The sequence below is a fragment of the Colossoma macropomum genome, unplaced genomic scaffold, assembly GCF_904425465.1.
Source record: "Colossoma macropomum unplaced genomic scaffold, Colossoma_macropomum, whole genome shotgun sequence".
Classification (NCBI taxonomy): domain Eukaryota; kingdom Metazoa; phylum Chordata; class Actinopteri; order Characiformes; family Serrasalmidae; genus Colossoma; species Colossoma macropomum.
The window spans coordinates 8,796,072-8,813,626 of record NW_023494807.1 but is presented as its reverse complement, the minus strand read 5'-3'; positions in this window follow the sequence as shown (position 1 = coordinate 8,813,626).

The window sequence follows — 17,555 nt, the reverse complement described above, 5'->3', positions numbered from 1 at the left end:
TCTTTGCTTTATTGAAATGTGTTCTTCAATCTATAAGAAGCAGAAAAGGACGTCTATGACGAGCACCATGGTGCCATAAGAAAATCATCTACATCTAAACTAGTTAACTAGTACAAACGAACACAACCATTAGACTTGCATTTAAATAGAACATCCCACCACTTCTCCAATCTTCTCCCTAATTTTACTGGACCAAAACAGTCCATCTCAACTGTCTAAATAACCCTGAGTTAGATAAAAGAAAACAGCAAAGTTCTTATTTTTATTTCTTAAAAAAACAGTTTTGCCTTCATTCATTTTTGAGAGTCCTGTTTAGAATGCATTGTTAATTGTCTTTTGTTTTCAGATCCTGTGCTAAAAAAAATAAAATAAAATAAAACAGAAACTTAGTACGCACTTTCCCCGATTTTTTTCTTGTTCCTTAAACTTTTATAAATTCTTAGTTATACTAACATTTTTTTTGGTTAACAATATTTAGTTCAGATAACATAAAAACATTTGTTGTACTAAGAAGTTACAATCCCGCTCAATAAACAAAGCTTTCTGAAGTTAACTAAAAAGATTCAGTGGAAATCCTGTACTAAGGAATATTAGGTTGTGTCATTAAACTTAAAGAACACAGCTGGTGTTATGCTCTACAGTAAAACTGTGAATGTGTAAAGAAATAGAAGAGGTACTACAACACGGGTAGTCACAGCTGAGCAATCAATAATCTGCCACAGTTCTAAGAAAATAATGTCTTAAATTAAGCCACTATGTACTGTAACATGTCTTGTAAATGTAACAATATTTGAAGCTCACCTGTGTTCACCGGTATGTGGACATGAACTGATTACATCAGAAAGCATACTGAAGCAATTGCTAAACTGGTGAGTGCAGTACACCATTGTACTTGATAATGTGTTAATGTAAAAGTGCACTTTGTAGTTCTGCAATTGTAGATTGTAGTTGATCTGTTTCTCTGCATAATTTGTTAACCCTTTCACCTTGTTCACCTATGATCAGGACCCCACAGGACCACCTCTGAGCAGGTACTGCTATTATTTTGTTCTCAGCACTACAGTGGCACTGCCATGATAGTATGTGTGAAAGACTACAGGATGACCAACACAAACTGTGCAGCAACAGATGAGCTATTATCTATTATGTTGGTGGACCAACAAGGTAGGAGTGTCTAATAGAGTGGACACAGTGTTTAAAAACTCCAGCATCACTTCTGTGTCCAATACACCACCCAAATAATACCTGCTCTGTGGTGTTTCTGACCACTGAAGAACAGGGTGAAATGGGGCAAAAGTCTGACTGCAGACTGCAATCTGTAACTTGGGAGTGCTTGGGAGTAAAAATGGCCAGTGAGTGTTTACGTATGTGTGGGAGAGATAGACAGCAAGAGAATGAACATCTGAAGCCCACCTCACTGAGCTAAATATACCCGTCCTTTAACAGATGTGGAGGTCTCTGGTCAATTTCTTTGTCACCTGCAGCTTGTGAAGGTGGATTCTTCATGGCTGCATCAAAAATGAAGAAAAATTAAGCAAAATTAGTAATAAACACTCACCAGACAAAACATAAAGACAAGAATAAACCGAAAAGTAGGCAGTATGAATAATAAATCTAAGAATCAACAAGATTAATAAAAAAGCATTTGCTACAGAATACAAGAAGGAGCATGTTATTGTAAATAACAATGTACTACGTTTTTCACATAATATTGCACAATCTTAAAAGATCTATTGCAACAGTTTTGCAAAGTATAGAAAAAAGCTAAGTATTTGAGACATAGTTCTAAATACATCTTAGATGTATAATACTGGCAACATTTAGTGCTAAAAGATGTAGCAAAATATATAATGAAATATGTACTTCTAATATGAAGCGCAATATTATAAACAATACTATAAGTGAAAGCACCTGGGACAAGCTGTAGGTCCTGATCAGTTAAGAACCAGGGGCTGTATTACAGAAACTTCCTAGCTTTTTGTCTTAAGATCTGACAGGTCAAGATAAGATTTTTCACAAATTCATATTACAGAAGCAAATCTGATCTTAATTTAAGAATCTTGTCTTATCTTACAGTATCTTATCTCAGGATAAGAAATCTTAACTTTCTCGTTTTAAGTTGACAATCAACGGTCGTGTCTGTTATCTAGCAACCGACCATACGCGCACAGCTGAAATGTAAACACGTAATCAAGTTAGTTAGTCAGGCAGCTAACATTAGCTACCATAACAGATGTAAAAAAGGTTGAACAAAACTAAAGCGTGATAAACTGAAAGTTTATGCTGTTTATCAGAGCGTCGCCGCTCCACAGTTTCAGTCTCCATTTCCAAACACTTTAGCTGAGCACCCTAACGTTATTCCTCCTAATAAACAGACACACATTCAGCTCTGTCTCCTCTTTATTCACCACCATCTCTGTAATATTTTATCTGACAAGTTTTTATCAAACATTAACACCTGAAGGTAATAAGAGGGGGTGGTGGAGATCGTGTCTGCAGCATCCGAGTTCTCAAAAAACACTGTTAAAAAAACCTCACAAGCCAAAGCATCTGTTGGAGGAGAGAACATTTGGTAAATGTTTAAAATGTTAACTTCAACAACTGAAACAGATACAGGTATGTTTCTGTTGACTAACTAAAACTGTACAAGTATTCAAGCCTCTCAAATCCAGTAAATATGTTGCTTCCATACCTAAAAAAATACAAATACTTTTTAGTTCCTGACCTCTTCTTTATATATAGTATTATATTAAACACAAATCATTATACATAAAATGCTAAATTCTTGTTTGACAATTATCTTCCATCTTCAACTGCAAGGACGTCTACAAATAAATATATCAATAAAATAAAAAATAACCAACAGTTTCAATGCTTTGTGATATCTGACAGAAAATTCAAAGAATAAAAGAACAATGGCCTCCCGCTTTACTCAGAATTAGTAGCTAACATTTTTCAGTACAATGTGGACCAGAGTCAACACTGACTTTAAAACCAAGAACTTTTGTAGATAAAATCATAACCAAAACACTTTAACTCAAGTCATATTTTATAAAGATTTCTACTTTTACTCAAGTTCAGTAGTTTTGTACTTTGGTCACTCCTGGTGAAAAGCCTCCTTTAGCTGCTATGTGGTGGGTGGTTGGGGGTCTGGAAGTAGAGGAAAAAGAGACACTGAAACAGGACTTTGGTAAAATTTAAATTTTAAACTTTGGTTGTATGAGATGGGGATCTCACAAAGGAGGCAAATATATGAGTCAGGAAAACACAGAGAGGATGGAAAAAGGCAGTTGACAAAACACAATCCACTCTAGGCAAGTTTAAAGGCATCTTCACCAGTCAAAATTTAAGTGATTTTAAAATGAACATGAACAATTCTGGTGCACATTAGATTAAACTACAGATAAAGAAAGTGGTTCAGTCAAGCAAAAAAGTTGTATTACCTAGAAACAAAGCATGGGCACAATCTTTATGGGCTCCTCCCCACCTCAGAGTATTTTTCAGTTTCAAAGACAGAAGCCCACCATCTCACAACATCATCTCCATCCTTAAAAGTGGGCAGACTCTGGTCCACGTTGTACTGAAGATTGTTAGCTACCAATTCTGAACAAAGCAGGAGGCCATAGTTCTCTTAATCTTTGAATTTTCTGTTAAATCACCTTAAAGCTCAGTGTTTTCATTCCACAATTTGAGGTGGTACTGAAATATGCATAAAAGCACACTTTAGCATCATGAATGATGCAATATGTTTATTTTGAATGATAAGAAACAGAAATACAATCTATGCTACAGATAGGATTTTTAAAAAAGTGAATTTTGCAGAAAGTCGACAAGTTTTCATGTATGATATAATCACACACCCCTCACTTTTCAAAAAAGTTATAAAACTGTTCTATCTCAATGGTTATAACTGTAGATATACATACCTAGATTCCGCGTTGTCTGTTGTTCTCTATCTGAGACAATACACCTGTTTGTCCGCCATGTTGGAGAGGTCAAGATGCACTTGTGAACAAATTCACTTGTATTGAGAGACGATGAGTCTCAGGATTAAATAGGACACAATTTCATTATTACTCAACCGATTTTCACCAAATCTGTTTTGTTATAATCCTCAGACATAGATTAATCCAGGCTGCATTAACTGCTCTCGGTAGCTTTCATTTCTTTGATAAATGATCGCGCTAATCAGTCGTCCGGACCAGCAGAAAAGTATTCAGTCTGAACCTGACGTTAAAAAACGAGTTTAGCGCTTCCAGTAGAAATAATCTCACACACATCAGTAAGAAGAACAAAGCTAAAGTTGGCTTCCTATTCGCCAGTTTTGTGTTTGAGTTTTCCCGTTCCACCTTAAATGGTGCAGCAGTCACTTTCTGGTGCCTGAAGCTGCCATATTTAAGGTGGAACGAGAAAATTCGAAAAAGAAGCTGGTAAATAAAATGTTGAATTTTAATGGTACTGAATGCAGTCCAGAAGCAATGTTGACCGCCTTAAAATAGCGGCGCCGTTGACGTGCCTGGCTAGACCCAACGTGGCACCTATGTATGTATATCTATGATTACAACAGTCAGTCATAAGTCAATCATGAGAATCATGAGTGAAACAAAGGCAAATTATGTTGACGTTTTGTTAATCGAAGACTGACATATTTATTTTGGCTATCATGATTACACTGGCAGAAAAAAAATGACAAAAACAAACTAGCAACATGCTAGAGAAAGAAATGTAAATAAACATGATTCCATACCTGAGAAATGCTGGTGGTAGACGTAGGACATGTGGAGGTCATTACAAGAAGAGTACACGTTTGGTTAAGCCTTTATGCAGTGACATGAATAGAAGAGAGAACAAATATTTCATAAACATTAATCTGATACAGGATTTTAAGTTACTTAGCATCTAGCCACCAAATCACAGCTCCAGCACCAGTCACTCACTCAGATTTCTGTTTTTATCTTCTAAACTCATTGGAGTGAAGCATCAAACCTGGTCTATGGTGTGTGGGGCCGTTAGCCTGCTAGCCAGCAAGCAAACAACCCCACACATCACAAAACCTGGGTAGTTTCTCCTTTTCTGTCACTCCAACACCAGAAACTCGACGTCTCCTTCTCAGGTTTTCAGCCTTAATTCGTTGTGGGTCAGCATGAATTAGCCGGAGCTAGGCCGGTCTTCCAGCAGAGCTATTAACTTAGCCTGCTAACGTTAGCTAAGCTTACGCAAACAGGTTAGCTAACTAGCTAACTTAGTTCGTTAGCTAACTTAACTAACAGTTCTAACAAGTGTACACAACCGTTTATTAAAAATGAAAACATAAATTCGACATCGTTTCAAGTTCAGAATGGATTTCTTTTAGACTTAGGCTTATTATTTCGTGACAGCAAACATTCATCTAAAAGAGGTGACTCGCTAGTCTTGCTACCACAGCAGATAATGGCGAGCTAGCTAGCGAGCTAACTGACTGTTAGCAAGTGATGCTCATTTTCATTTTAACACATTAAGAGTTCAACACAAATCATAGGATTAGGTTTGAGAAAATGTCTGACTGAAAAACTGTTGTCAAATAAGCCAAGCATTTACTTACCAGGCGCGTTTTGAAGCCTTTCGAAGTTTCTAGAAGCTGCTCTAAGCGCGTGCTTTCCACCTCTGCTGTGGAGCGTTGGTGACAGCTTTGACCTCATTACGGGTAGAATCTGCCTCAATACAGGTGGACCCTTTTATTTTATTTAATATTTTTAATATTTTAACATCAGTTGCCGAGCCTCCCCCGTACTTGTCCCGATTCCGACGTGCCAAAACTCTTGCACAGCTCTTCATGTTAGGTGGGTTATTAGTCCGTTAGCATGTTAGCTAGCTAGCATTGTCTAGCTAGTGGCCAGCCTGTGAAATTATACCTTACTGAATGTACAATATAAACCAAATAGAGTCTGCTAATGGCTGTTTTTGATAACCTTTATTAACCTTTAACTGTATTTTTTTTAATTTGCTTAACATTTAGCGAGTTTGACTTTTTACAGTGTGAATATGCTAAATCTTTCATTTAAATGTGAGCATAATCGTTTGGCATTTGCTCCAGGGTTAGATTAAGGCCTCTGGCTGGAACTATCATTCTCATTCTACTGAACACCCATTATCACTCCAATATTAGCAATTTTCCATTAGAAATCCATTTTAACTGCATGCTACTTACTGTAACTTACAGCGAGGGAAAATTGGTATTATTTAATATACTTCCAGTGCATATATAAGACATATATAGAGGGGCTTCCAGCCCTATCATCAGGAGATCATGAGTTCGATCCCCAGTGATACCACAGCCATCCGTGGCAGGGAGAATACGTTTCCACTGCTCCAGAGTCCAGTGACGCTTGGCATTGTGCTTGGTGATGTAAGCCTTGCGTGCAGCTGCTCGGCCATGGAAACCCTGCCATGAAGCTCCTGATGCAGTCTTTGTGCTGATGTTGATGCCAGAGGAGGATTGAACTCTGCAGTTATTGATCAGCAAAGCGTTGGAGACTTTTATGCATTATGCTCCTCAGCACTCAGCGACCTGCTCTGGAACTTTACGTGGTCTGATACTTCGTGGCTGAGCTGCTGTGTTTCCAAAACACTTCCACTTTTCAATAATACCACTCATTGTTGATCGTAGAATATCTAGGAGGGGAGAAATTTTGCGAACTGACTTGTTGCAATGGTGGCATCCTATTACAGCACCAGTGAGCTCTTTAGAACGACCCATTCTTTAACAACTGCATGGCTAGGTGCTTGATTTTATACAGCTGTGCCAATGGGTTGCATAACAATAAAGGTTGTTCTAGATATTAATAATGCAAAAAAACGTTCCATTATAGAAGATGCGATATGCAATCACAATGGAAGGTGAAGGAGCTTCTTAAGGTTCTCATGAACAATATTATTAAACAACCCTCAAATTGACAAAGCTACAGAGTTCGAACAAAGACCTTAAACTTCCTTGCCAGTTCAGTTGGGTTGATGATAAGTAGATGCAAAGTTCTAACCACAACGACTCGTCACCAGACAGGATGTGCTCTCAGACTGATGATGATATAAGCCAGCAGTCATATGAAAAGAATTGAAAGCAGCAGGAATAAGTTACAAAGAGGACAATAGGCACTGCAGTTATCTTTCAGACAGAAACAGTGTTCTCTGGTCAGACGAAACATAAAACAGAACTCTTTGGCAGCAAATCAGCTCGTCATGTCTGAAGAAAGAAGAATTGACCCCAAGAACAGCCACAGTGAAGTACGAAGGTGGAAGTACCATGATCTGGAGCTGCTTCTCTGTACTGAGGCTTAACACATCATGAAGGAAACATGAGTGGAGCAACGTACCGGGAGATATTAGAGGATATTCATCTGCTAAGAAACTGAATCTGCAGAGAAGATGCACGTTTCAATAAGACAACAAACCAAAATAACTCAAGACGGGTATGTAAAATAGAAGGTGAAAGTGTTTGCATGGCTTTTCAAGGGGGATTTTCACCGTCCATCAGAGGGACTGTTGCAACCTTGGGGAAAGACGGTTAGCCAAGAGGAACGGGTAAAAAATAAACCTCAATGCTTCAAGTAGCTCACTACTTCTTCCTGTTTACATCTCAAACTTGTTTTTGCCAAAAATGGTTTTGTAAGAAGTACTAGTGTTATCAGTTTGTGGTTACTAAGAAATTTTTTTTTGTAGCCTATCGTTGTTTACATTTATAAATACATATTTTGTTGTCAATACATAAAAAATATTTTTTTCCAAAAAAGTTTTTTTTAGCATTACACAACTTTACCAGTCTTTTGTTGTCCATGATCCCAATTTTTTTTAAATGTGTTGCTGGCATCAAATACAAAATGGCCATATATTTTAAAAACAATAACATTTCTCAGTTTCAGCATTTGATATGATGTTTTTCTACCATTTTCAATTGAATATCAACTTTAAATAATTTGCACATCATTGCATTCTGTTTTTATTTACATTTCGCACAGCCTCACAACTTTTTTGGAAACAGGGTTGTATTTATCAAAAGATTTATTATGCATATAAATTTGAAGTGTATATATAGTATATTAAAGAACAAAAACAGAGGTTTATGAATGCTTCTTTCTCCTCACTGTACATATTTGTGCTGCTGGATGAGGGTTTTGGCACTGACCACAGCTTCAGACTCTGAAAACCTGTCCAGGCTAAAACTGGACAGATGGTGAGGTGGTGCTGTATGGTAGCTTTTGACTTTGTTTAGTATGTGAAGGTGATTTTTCTGGATGATCCTGACTATCATGAGTTCTTCAATGATGTCTAAGTTATATGTAATTCTATTTGATGAATTTCTGTCATCACCACCTTCATTGTACCAGCATATTATACTGCACTTTAGAAACGCTGCATATTGTTTCTTCTTCTAAATTTCAGTATGACCAGTTTGGACAGTTCAAAAGGATTTATTTTATTTATTTATAATCTTTAAAATTTGGAATGAAATTACATTTTTTACTGAAACTTATCATTTTAAATTGTCTCTGTAAGAGCAGCCTTTCTCAAGACTTATTTCTTAAGAAATTATTTAGTGATTATTATGAAATATGATATTATTATGTAAGCTTTATTTAGTTATGAGTGAGAGATTTACTGTTTTGGCCAATGCCAAAACATTGTTAACTTCTGCCTACTTTTGAATGATAATATAATATAGTAAAAAATAATAAATAGTCATAAAAAGACTTGAAGAAGAGCAGTAGCATTTAGTAAATTTACTGTAGTCTTGAATTAATTAGTATTAAAGTCTATTTGTTTTATTATTTTTTAGTTAAGGAGCAATATTAAACACTTTTTAAAAATCTGATTTAAGGGTGCGTATCATTGCATTCAGGAGAAAAACAATTTTATCTCCATTTTGGTCTCCAGTTTTGTCTTTTTGTCCAAATTTGGGAATTCCAGTTGGACTTTGAAACATGTTACAATTTCACAATGAAGGGACCAACAGAAATTGTTCAGCATTTCTTGCAAATAAAGTTCTATTCAAAGTCAAGAAAGTTTATTTTATCTTTTTATGTAAAAGTATAATTTTATTCCAGCATGACAATATTTTTCATCTCCATACAGTAGCACTGTACAGTGGTTATGAATTATTAAATAATTCATTAAATAATTAATTAATTAAGTCTTTGGTTATTCAGTGGGGAATAATAAAGATAAAGCTGAAAGGAAAAAAGTGTTTTTAGAAGTGCGTCTCTAAGAGTTTAACTCTTTAATCTGCAGGCTGATTATTCGGTTGTTAAACATAAGACTTTGAATTTACTGCTATAAACGATTCAGTAACCACTGTGAAACTAATATGTGCAGAAAGTGGATCCACAAACAGTCCGAGAGAATTTAAGGCGTTAACAAAATGTAAGGCTGTGGAAGAACGTAAACTGTCATTCAGGGTGGTTTGGGGTGAAATGGTTGATTGTAGAGACTCTTTACAGTGATGGTGATAGGAACCAGGAATCGCCATGACTACAACACAAATATAGCCATTTTATTTACTATCCAAAACCACCAGTTCATATATGGAACATTGATGATGGTAAAATAGTGATGAATCGGGAGAAATAAGTTAACTTTGGGGACTATTTTGCCTTAGAACACCCTACATGTATCCCTCCACCATGAATGGATAAACATTTTAACTTTCCAAAACTGTCTCTCAAGACATCAGGCATCGTATTCATAACCACTTCATGTAATAACTTTCTGTGAGGGAGCTTTTAGAGGTAGACATCTGGTTCCTATCACCACCAATGTTTGCAATTCTGACTCTGTAAGTTTCTCTAGAACAGAGCATTTCACACCAAACCACTCTGAATGACTTCGTTTAACCACTTAATTATGCAGAAATTTTGAAAAGTCAGTGGAATTCCCCTTCAGCCCATAGAAGTCATAGGTATCAGATGCTGAAAGCATGTCTTTTTATATGAATTGTTTCTCATTTAAAAAAGCAGAGAGATTCTGTGAAAAGTGGAGATTCTAAACTTAGTTACAAGAGTGAAGAACTGTAATATGATTCCACATATATACGTATACGTATATAAAAAGAATTGTTCTGTGTTTTATTCATGTGGACATTCTGGACAAAATGGACCACTTCTTTTATAAGTTTTGTGGAGGTTTCTATAGAATTGGTTCTGTTGAATCTGACCATTTCTCTGAAGTTTTGGTCTGGCAGCTCCTGTTAGGCTAAGAGTGGATTTGTCTTGTCCTGTACAGTAAATTCCCCTTTAGTAAATTCTCGTTATCTCTACTATCATGAACCACAACCAGAAGCATGAAGCGATTTACCCCCGGCAGAACTTCACCGATTAGTCACATTCATAAAGCATCCTTCGGCTGGGTTGGCGACTCAGCAGTAGGTTTGATGTGGTTAAGATAAGTGAGTCATTTTTGAATTTAAGGAACCTCACTAACCACAACTACGTGCTCTGCGAAACTGACATTTGGAGAAATTGTAATTACTCTGAAATAGAACAAGCAGTGCAAGTACTGCTTATGGGCAGCTAGTGGAAAAAAAGTGGTGAAAGTATTCCTAGTTGAGAGAAAGTAAGTTTGTCCTTCTCGTTTTGAAATCATTGCCTCAAGTCCCCTCATTGTCCTCAGATCAGGGATCAGAGATGTGGACATCCCCTAAGAAACTAACCAAGCTAATTATTACGTGCACTATGTGTCCAGACTTGAAGTTGCACTGATAGCTTGTATAATCCCTATTCAAAAGCACTGAACAATAGAATGGGAGGCCCTGAAGCAGCTGCACATGTGGCCCAAGTGTGGGCTAGAGGGGTATAAAGCTCCCCCCGCAGGGAAACTGTGTTCTCTGGAGTGATGGAGCTCCATCCAATACCTTTGGGATGAGTTTGAGTGATCCAGAACTGACCATCCAACGTCAGTACCAAATCCTCACAGCAATGTTCCAACATCTAGTATAAAGCCTGCCCAGAAGAGTGGAGGCTGTTACTGCAGCAACCCATACAGAGAAGGAGCACAGATTTTTTTCTGGACTAAACTGCATTAGCACGACAGTTTAGTCCAGGACTAGGCTTAATCCGTGTCCATGAAACTGGCCCCTCAGTTGTAAAGAAACATAATAAGAAATGTTTCCCACTTAAATATAGACCATTCTACCAAATTAGTTTGAACGGCAATCGTATAGTAAAACAAAATAATAATAATGAGGTTTTAAGATCTTAGATATTAAGGATTATGTTATAATCTAAGATATTAATTGAGACATTAATAATCTAAATATATTGCTGCTGTCAAGTCAAAACCTTGTATTTCCACTGTTACTTTTTTCCAGTTTTCGAAATAATGCAACATCTTGTCTGTTTTTTTTTACGTCTTCCCTGCTTTAGTCATGTGATTTTTGCTTAAGTTTTTCCATGTGCTTTGTTGTTATTTTGGTCTCCTCCCTGGTCTTGCCCCTGGTAATTGTGTTCATCTGTCTTTAGTCTGTAGCTCCGCCCTTTCGTTTTTCAGGTGTTCCTTGTTTCCCTCTGTGTATTTATTGTTTGGTACAGTCTTTGTCTTGTAAAGACTGTACCTTATTTTCTGTTCCTTGGTTTCTGTTTTTGTTACTTTATGCTTTTGTTTCTTTTCTTGACATCTGTTATTCTCTGTTTTTGTTAATTTTGTTTTGAAATAAAGCAACTCGCATGTGTGTCTTCACCTCTACGCCTCCTTCGTGACACATAACAGTGAAAATGCCTGTACATTGTTTGTAAATTTCATAAGGAATGGACCAAATGAATTGGCCAACAAAATAATTGGAAAAAAGTCTGGTTCTGCTGACTTACATTAAAAGTATGTTTTTTCCTTCTCCTGTAAAGTTGACATTTTGGAGATACGAGGTTTTGCTTTGACAGCAGCGATATACATTATATATTTAAACAGAATTTTATATTTATATATAAGTCAAAATGTAAATAAAAACAGAATGCAATGATTTGCAAATGTCATAGACCCATATTTTATTCATAATAGAACACAGAACACATATCAGATGTTGAAAGTGAGACATTTTACCATTTCATGAAAAATATTAACTAAATTAGAACTTGATGGCAGCAACGCATCTGACAAAAGTTGGGCCGGGGCAACAAAAGGCTGGAAAAGTAAGTAGTACTAATAAAAAACAGCTGGAAGAGCAATTTGCAACTAACTCACATGACTGGGTATATAAAGAGTATTTTAGAGAGGCAGAGTCTCTCAGAAGCAAAGATGGGCAGAGGTTCACCAATCTGTGAAAAACTGCATCTAAAAATGGTGGAACAATTTCAGAAAAATGTTCCTCAACATAAAATTGTGAAGACTTTGGATATCCCACCATGTACAGAACATAATATCATCAAAAGATTCAGAGAATCTGGAGAAATCCCTGTACGCAAAGGACGAGGCCGTTGGTCAATATTGGATGCTTGTGATATTCAGGCCCTCAGGCAGCACTGCATTAAAAACAGGCTTGATTCTGTACTGGAAATCACTGCATGGGCTCAGGACACTTCCAGAAATCATTGTCTGCGAACACAATCCATAAATGCAAGTTAAAGCTGTATCATGCAAAGAAGTCGTATGTCAACACGGTCCAGAAATGCCGTCGTCTTCTCTGGGCCAAAGCTCATTTACAATGGACTGAGGCAAAATGAAAAACTGTTCTGTGGTCAGATGAATCAAAATTGGAAATTCTTTTTGGAAACCACAGACACTGTGTCCAGTGGACTCAAGAGTAGGGGGACTATCCAGCTTGTTGCTAGTGCACAGTTCAAAACCCATCATCTCTGATGGTACTGGGTTGCATTAGTGCCTATGGTGTGGGCAGCTCACACATCTGGAAAGGCACCATCAATGCTGAACATTATATCATTATTGTCGGAAGAAAACCCCATACCTCCAAAATGGTAGCTTTACAGGAAGAAGGAAAAACTATATTACCTTTAACGTAAGTCAGTAGAACCAGACATTTTCCCAAGTCATTTTGAGCCGTTTCTTTTAGACCATTCTTCATGAAATTTACACACAATGTAAAGGGCCGACATTGTCAGATTACGTCAAAAAATGATAAATGACCAAAATGGAGCTACGAGGTTTTCTTCCTCTCCCAAAACTCCAGCAATTGGTCTCCACACTTCCAAGACGTTAACAGACTGTTGTTAAAAGAAGAGTGGATGCTACACAATGGCAGACATGGCCCCGTCCCAACGTTTTTGAGATCTGCCATCAAGTTCCAAAGGAGTTAAGATTTTTCTGAAGTACTCAAACACATTCAGTGATGTTGAGGTCTGGACTCTGGGGTGGTCAGTCCATTGTTCAGCTTCTTTGTTTGATGTGTCTGTCTCCTTTTCTCAGTGAGGTTCTTCTTGACAGCTACACATCCTTTCAGACCCACAGCGCTGAGTCGTCTTCTCACAGTGGAAGGATGGACAGAAACACCTGTGGATGTTTTCAGATCTGAAGCAGCTTGATTTTCTCCTCTCTCTCAAAGATGAAAGCTTTAAGTGCTGTTTATCTGATGGGGGCGGTTTTGGTGTCTACCAGGTCTTCCAGGTGGTTGTTAAAAGGCCCATTTGCTCCAGTTCTTTTTTTGTTTTCACTTGTCTTTCTCTGACTTTCTCTTTTTTTATGCAAGTGAATCGTCTTATATCTAATCTCCTCAGAAACATCACCTGAAGCATGTAAGTGGAACTTGTACTTAATGGCTGTTTTGCCTGTAAATTAAATTAATGAAGGGTGGTCTCTGATTTTGTCCTGTACTATCTTTCAGTTTCAGAATTACAGAGCATACTGGCTGATCTCCACCTGCATTAAATCATAGTAATTCCAGTGATATAAAATCAACATTTCTGAAAAAATCCCTATGTTGCATAACCTGTTTAAAAGCAAACACTTGCCCGCAAGTACAGAAAACTTCCCAAGAACACGTGAGAAAAAAGAAGGCCAATAAAATGTACACAGTATGAGATAAAAGGTTTTTGCTGTACTTTAGATTATTGCATTTGTTGAAACGTGATCTCAGGGCCCTTACGCTAACTATATTTGTCACATGACATAAGATGCAGAAATTCCATCTCATCTTATTGGTCATCCTAAAAAGTAAAGGGAAAAAAGAAAGGGCCGTTTCCTTAATTAAAGGGTATTTTTTTTTTAAATAAAAAAAAAACACAGTTAAAAAATGAAAACATAAATGAGTTCGTGCAATTTGTAAAATAATTTTGTGGGTTTTTTCACTTTTTCTGTGTGAAATTTAAGCTTCTAGGCTGTTATTTGGAGCAAAAATGAGCTCTGAAAAAAACAAGGGTCTTAAGTGGTTCTTGGCCTTGATGTACATTTCTAGGAAAAACCTTCAGAACCTTTTCACCTACTGAAAGGCTTCTTAAGGAACGCTAAATAACTCATCCAGTTTTGGTTTTAAACTGGCATAAAAGCATTTAAGCAACATCACACAGGGGTGAACTCAGCTGTGTGAACTGTAAACTGGTATTTTAACATTCACCAAAACATTAAATTGTGATTTGCTTATTAGCTTGTTAGCTAACTGGATTATCTTCAGTTCCCTCTCTCCCTCTCTAGAGAGAGGAGCGTGGGAAAAGATTACATACAGAAACCATCAATACCCACAACATTCGAGTGAATGCAGTAAAACAGTCCCAGAGAGGCTTGATGTTGCCATCATCTCCAAACAGACGATGGAAACAATAGTACTATGGAAAATATTACATCATTGATTTATCAGTTTATTAGATTTCCCAAAGCCATGGTTCAATAGAGCCTTGATTGAATAATTAATGGTAGTTACTGAATAATTCGTATTAGTTACTGTATAATTTATAGTAGATACTGAATAATTATTAGTAGTTACTGAATAATTTGTAGTGGATACTGAATAATTATTAGTAGTTATGAAATAATTCATAGTAGTTACTTAATAATTCATTGTAGATACTGAACAATTCATAGTAGTTACTGAATAATTCATAGTGGATACTGAATAATTATTAGTAGTTATGAAATAATTCGTAGTAGATACTGAAGAATTTATAGTAGTTACTGAATATTTTATAGTAGTTACTGAATAATTCATAGTAGTGAATAATTTCTAGTACATACTGAATAATTCATAGTAGCTACTGAATAATTCATAGCAGATAGCAGATACTGAATAATTCATGATACCTAATGAATAATCTATAGCAGATATTGGATAGTTTGTAGCAGTTACTGAATAATTTATGGTAGTTATGAAATAATTTACAATGGACACTGAATGGTACGTATTAAGATTTAAATTAATCATGAGATTATATTAACATACTTTAAAGTTATACATTTGCTTGATACCGATACACCCCTAAAATCACAACACTTCAATAGAAATCTCTGTTGTCGACATTACTGAAAGTGTACTTCAATTGAACTTTTGAAACGAATTTCATAAGAAGCTTATCAGCACCTCAAGGGCAGAATATCAGGCTGGATATGTTATATGAGTGCATAAAGCAGTGGTTCAGTAGAGCATGACCTAGCAAAACATCTTAGGGGCCCTCCAGAGCCTCTGTCTGCCTGAGAAGTGTGTAAGAGAATTTTAAAAAAGGCACAGTACTGAGGAACTCCATCCCACTGTGGAGCAGGGTGGAGGCAGCGGTAGGTTATGGGGAATTTTAAAAATGATTTGATGAATTCTTAGTAAAGTAATAGAGTCAAATATTGCCAATGATTGGTCATGTTAGTGGACACATGCCAGGGTGAATTATAGTAGGAACTAACACTTTGTTTAAAAGAGACTGAATGGCATTGAATTATGCATTTAAACTCAAATCAAATCATGTTTATTGTCACATCATATTTACAAAGGAGTGAAGGTGAGTGAAAATAGGTAGTAGCCCCTCTGTAGTCCTTAAATACTGTATATATATATATATATATATATATATATATATATATATATATATATATATACCAGAATTTTTTCCAAGTCATTTTGGGCCATTTCTTTTTGTCCATTCATCATGAAATTTACGTACAATGTAAAGGACAACAGGCATTTTCAAATTATGTCAAAACCTGAAAACAAGCAAAAATGGAGATATGGATGGATGCGAAATACACATATACAAAATCAACACTAGTATTGCGAAATGTACAGTTGTACAGTAATAAGTTATGAAATGAAACTGTGATATGTACTGTTGTACACATCACCGTATGTGCAATTAGTGAGTCTAAGGTAGATAAATAAATGAGATGCTGGGAACACAGGGAAGAGAATATTGATATAGAAATCTTCCAGATCATACAAGATATGGATAGAAGATGTACAAGATGTCAATCTATATGTGTAAGTACAGATTTGTTAGATTGAAGGTACAGTAATAAGTAAAAAGTAAATACTTGAACACCTAAAAAGTAATACTTGAGTGTTTATGAACAGCTTATGTCAGTACCTGTACGACGTCATAAGATCTGTTATATGAAGTGAATTATATGTTGACATAAGGGATTTTGAACTAAAGTGATGGACATTTGTTCTATTTACAGCACTGTTTATGAAGCATCATTCCCAAGCAATGGAGCATATAAGACAGAGTTCTATTTAAGATCACCATATAATGGTTGTATACAATTCATACATTATTTAAAAGTACAGTTTGTATTAAGGGGACTAGCAGGCCTCAAAAATGATCAAAATGATAATTATGTAAGTTTAAAGGCATCAAAATCTTCTATAGAACTGTTAAAGGAGCTCTAAAATTGGCCTCTTCCTTATAAGCTCCATTACTTTGTTATGATGCTTCATAACAGTGTTATTAAATAGTTTAAGGCTGTTTATACAGTGTAATTTGCTTCATAAAACACTTGTACTAATGCATGTGTTATAAAGCTCATGTGTAGTTATCCATCAAATAAAGTGTTACCAACAGCCTGACACTGTAACAACAGAAGAACCTTTTTTTGTTGCCATATAGAACCATTTTTATTTATTTATTTTTGTATTGTATAGTGTTCTAATAAGAACCATATACAATATATTCTCCATTAGTCTGAAGAATCATTTCACCATGCAAATGGTTCTTTGAGCGTTCATGGTTAGATATAGAATCATTGTCTTTACTAAAGAACCCTTGAAGAACCATCTTTTATAAGAGGGTATAATATTGCCGTAATAATAATAATAATAATAATAATAATAATAATAATAATGTAGGGTACTTTTCATGCAAAAATAGAAGAAATACATTTGTTCTACAGTTGATTGTAATTCATTTTCTATTATATTATTATTCTATTATAGTTACTGTTTGGTAACAGTAATAGAACGAAAAAATGAACAAATGGAAGTTGAGTATTCATTTATACAGTACTATAGTAAATTATATACTTATAGTGATCTGTAATAGTTGTGAAGTAAACTATAGATTATATATATATCTATCTTATAGATCTATATAGATCTATATATGTATACACACACAAACACACACTATAATCTTTAGTTTACTTATATATCGTTTATATATAGGTTTAAG